The following is a 5,000-nucleotide window of genomic DNA, read 5'->3' on the forward strand; positions in this document are numbered from 1 at the left end:
TTGCCTCGAGCACCATCGGCACACGCTCGGCCCTGGTGAGGTCGGTTGCCTCGAGCACCATCGGCACACGCTGGGCCCTGGTGCGGGCGCTTGCCTCGACCACCATCGGCACACGCTGGGCCCTGGTGCGGTCGGTTGCCTCGAGCACCATCGGCACACGCTGGGCCCTGGTGCGGGCGCTTGCCTCGACCACCATCGGCACACGCTGGGCCCTGGTGCGGTCGGTTGCCTCGAGCACCATCGGCACACGCTGGGCCCTGGTGCGGGCGGTTGCCTCGACCACCATCGGCACACGCTGGGCCCTGGTGCGGGCGGTTGCCTCGACCACCATCGGCACACGCTGGGCCCTGGTGCGGGCGCTTGCCTCGACCACCATCGGCACACGCTCGGCCCTGGTGCGGTCGGTTGCCTCGAGCACCATCGGCACACGCTGGGCCCTGGTGCGGGCGGTTGCCTCGACCACCATCGGCACACGCTGGGCCCTGGTGCGGGCGCTTGCCTCGACCACCATCGGCACACGCTCGGCCCTGGTGCGGTCGGTTGCCTCGAGCACCATCGGCACACGCTGGGCCCTGGTGCGGCAGGTTGCCTCGAGCACCATCGGCACACGCTGGGCCCTGGTGCGGTCGGTTGCCTCGATCACCATCGGCACACGCTGGGCCCTGGTGCGGGCGGTTGCCTCGACCACCATCGGCACACGCTGGGCCCTGGTGCGGCAGCTTGCCTCGAGCACCATCGGCACACGCTCGGCCCTGGTGCGGTCGGTTGCCTCGAGCACCATCGGCACACGCTGGGCCCTGGTGCGGGCGCTTGCCTCGACCACCATCGGCACACGCTGGGCCCTGGTGCGGTCGGTTGCCTCGAGCACCATCGGCACACGCTGGGCCCTGGTGCGGGCGGTTGCCTCGACCACCATCGGCACACGCTGGGCCCTGGTGCGGGCGGTTGCCTCGACCACCATCGGCACACGCTGGGCCCTGGTGCGGGCGCTTGCCTCGACCACCATCGGCACACGCTCGGCCCTGGTGCGGTCGGTTGCCTCGAGCACCATCGGCACACGCTGGGCCCTGGTGCGGCAGGTTGCCTCGACCACCATCGGCACACGCTGGGCCCTGGTGTGGGCGCTTGCCTCGACCACCATCGGCACACGCTGGGCCCTGGTGCGGCAGGTTGCCTCGAGCACCATCGGCACACGCTGGGCCCTGGTGCGGTCGGTTGCCTCGACCACCATCGGCACACGCTGGGCCCTGGTGCGGGCGCTTGCCTCGACCACCATCGGCACACGCTGGGCCCTGGTGCGGCAGGTTCCCTCGACCACCATCGGCACACGCTGGGCCCTGGTGCGGCAGGTTGCCTCGATCACCATCGGCACACGCTGGGCCCTGGTGCGGGCGGTTGCCTCGAGCACCATCGGCACACGCTGGGCCCTGGTGCGGCAGCTTGCCTCGAGCACCATCGGCACACGTTGGGCCCTGGTGCGGCAGGTTGCCTCGACCACCATCGGCAGCCTCGACCACCATCGGCACACGCTGGGCCCTGGTGCGGGCGCTTGCCTCGACCACCATCGGCACACGCTCCGCCCTGGTGCGGTCGGTTGCCTCGAGCACCATCGGCACACGCTGGGCCCTGGTGCGGCAGGTTGCCTCGACCACCATCGGCACACGCTGGGCCCTGGTGCGGGCGGTTGCCTCGACCACCATCGGCACACGCTGGGCCCTGGTGCGGGCGGTTGCCTCGACCACCATCGGCACACGCTGGGCCCTGGTGCGGGCGCTTGCCTCGACCACCATCGGCACACGCTGGGCCCTGGTGCGGCAGGTTGCCTCGAGCACCATCGGCACACGCTGGGCCCTGGTGCGGCAGGTTGCCTCGAGCACCATCGGCACACGCTGGGCCCTGGTGCGGCAGGTTGCCTCGACCACCATCGGCACACGCTGGGCCCTGGTGCGGGCGCTTGCCTCGAGCACCATCGGCACACGCTCGGCCCTGGTGCGGTCGGTTGCCTCGAGCACCATCGGCACACGCTGGGCCCTGGTGCGGCAGGTTGCCTCGACCACCATCGGCACACGCTGGGCCCTGGTGAGGGCGCTTGCCTCGACCACCATCGGCACACGCTCGGCCCTGGTGCGGTCGGTTGCCTCGAGCACCATCGGCACACGCTGGGCCCTGGTGCGGGCGCTTGCCTCGAGCACCATCGGCACACGCTCGGCCCTGGTGCGGTCGGTTGCCTCGAGCACCATCGGCACACGCTGGGCCCTGGTGCGGCAGGTTGCCTCGACCACCATCGGCACACGCTGGGCCCTGGTGCGGGCGCTTGCCTCGACCACCATCGGCACACGCTCGGCCCTGGTGCGGCAGGTTGCCTCGAGCACCATCGGCACACGCTGGGCCCTGGTGCGGGCGGTTGCCTCGACCACCATCGGCACACGCTGGGCCCTGGTGCGGGCGCTTGCCTCGACCACCATCGGCACACGCTGGGCCCTGGTGCGGCAGGTTGCCTCGAGCACCATCGGCACACGCTGGGCCCTGGTGCGGCAGGTTGCCTCGAGCACCATCGGCACACGCTGGGCCCTGGTGCGGTCGGTTGCCTCGAGCACCATCGGCACACGCTGGGCGCTGGTGCGGGCGCTTGCCTCGACCACCATCGGCACACGCTGGGCCCTGGTGCGGCAGGTTGCCTCGATCACCATCGGCACACGCTGGGCCCTGGTGCGACAGGTTGCCTCGAGCACCATCGGCACACTATCGGCCCTGGTGCGGGCGGTTGCCTCGACCACCATCGGCACACGCTGGGCCCTGGTGCGGGCGCTTGCCTCGGGCACCATCGGCACACGCTGGGCCCTGGTGCGGGCGGTTGCCTCGAGCACCATCGGCACACGCTGGGCCCTGGTGGGTTTAGGCACATCTTCAAATTTTTGCCGTGCCAATGCCATTTTTATGGCTTGTAAATTCATACAATGGTCCCCTAAGCCTTCACGTGAAGTTTCGTTGGAAGATGACTCGTTTTCTATTTTTCACGATTTTCGAAACTTTTTGCGGTTCGGGATTTTTTAAAATTTTTTTATAAGGATTTTTGGCCCCAAATTTTGTAGGCATGATCCTTCTATTTTTGTTGGCATGCACAAAAAAATTCAGCTAAAAACTCGAAGTAGAGAAGATTTTGTGACCGTTTGAAAAAAGTGTCCCCATTTCAGACACTTTAACGGCTACTGGTAGCAAACCTGTAAAATCTCAAATGCTCTTTAAGGGGGTGTGAATTCTCAGAGGTTTGATGAGGGATAGGGGGCCAACACAAGGCCAAGTACCAGCACCCATCGCACATCATGTGCGCACACCCCCCCGGCCCCCCTCCCAATCGCCGGAACCCCAATGCCGCCGGTCAGGTTCTCCGGCGGTACTCCGGCGATGCTCCGGCGATGCTGTCCCGAGTGAAAAAAATGCGGCACCAGCACATGCTGGAGCCAAGCATGGGCACCGTGGCTCAAAATCGAACTTCGGCCAAGGCCTCGACCATCAATGGCACATGATGACGCATGGTGATGGCACATGCATCGACCATCATCGGCATAGGCTGCCCTTCGGTACGGGCACTTGCCTCGACCGCCATCGGCACAAGCTGGGCCCTGGTGTGGGTTGTTGCCTCGATCACAATCGGCACATGCTGAGCCTTGGTGCGGGCGGTTGCCTCGAGCACCATCGGCAGACCCTGGGCCCTGGTGCGGCCGGTTGCCCCGATAACCATCGGCACACGCTGGGCCCTGGGGCGGGCGCTTGCCCCCAGCACCATCGGCACACGCTGGGCCCTGGTGCGGGCGCTTGCCCCGAACACCATCGGCACAAGCCGGCCCTTGGTGCGGGCTCCTGGCTCGACCACCATCGGCACACGCTGGGCCCTGGTGCGGGCGGTTGCCTCGAACACCATCGGCACACGCCGGCCCTTGGTGCGGCCGGTTGCCTCGACCACCATCGGCACACGCTCGGCCTTGGTGCGGGCGCTTGCCTCGACCACCATCGGCACACGCTCGGCCTTGGTGCGGGCGCTTGCCTCGACCACCATCGGCACACGCTGGGCCCTGGTGCGGGCGGTTGCCTCGACCACCATCGGCACACGCTCGGCCTTGGTGAGGGCGCTTGCCTCGACCACCATCGGCACACGCTGGGCCCTGGTGCGGGCGGTTGCCTCGACCACCATCGGCACACGCTCGGCCTTGGTGCGGGCGGTTGCCTCGACCACCATCGGCACACGCTGGGCCCTGGTGCGGGCGCTTGCCTCGACCACCATCGGCACACGCTGGGCCCTGGTGCGGCAGGTTGCCTCGAGCACCATCGGCACACGCTGGGCCCTGGTGCGGCAGGTTGCCTCGAGCACCATCGGCACACGCTGGGCCCTGGTGCGGTCGGTTGCCTCGAGCACCATCGGCACACGCTGGGCGCTGGTGCGGGCGCTTGCCTCGACCACCATCGGCACACGCTGGGCCCTGGTGCGGCAGGTTGCCTCGATCACCATCGGCACACGCTGGGCCCTGGTGCGACAGGTTGCCTCGAGCACCATCGGCACACTATCGGCCCTGGTGCGGGCGGTTGCCTCGACCACCATCGGCACACGCTGGGCCCTGGTGCGGGCGCTTGCCTCGGGCACCATCGGCACACGCTGGGCCCTGGTGCGGGCGGTTGCCTCGAGCACCATCGGCACACGCTGGGCCCTGGTGGGTTTAGGCACATCTTCAAATTTTTGCCGTGCCAATGCCATTTTTATGGCTTGTAAATTCATACAATGGTCCCCTAAGCCTTCACGTGAAGTTTCGTTGGAAGATGACTCGTTTTCTATTTTTCACGATTTTCGAAACTTTTTGCGGTTCGGGATTTTTTAAAATTTTTTTATAAGGATTTTTGGCCCCAAATTTTGTAGGCATGATCCTTCTATTTTTGTTGGCATGCACAAAAAAATTCAGCTAAAAACTCGAAGTAGAGAAGATTTTGTGACCGTTTGAAAAAAGTGT

Source organism: Durio zibethinus, unplaced genomic scaffold (genome assembly GCF_047325235.1).
Source record: "Durio zibethinus cultivar Kanyao isolate XHJ-2024 unplaced genomic scaffold, ASM4732523v1 HiC_scaffold_391, whole genome shotgun sequence".
Lineage (NCBI taxonomy): Eukaryota > Viridiplantae > Streptophyta > Magnoliopsida > Malvales > Malvaceae > Durio > Durio zibethinus.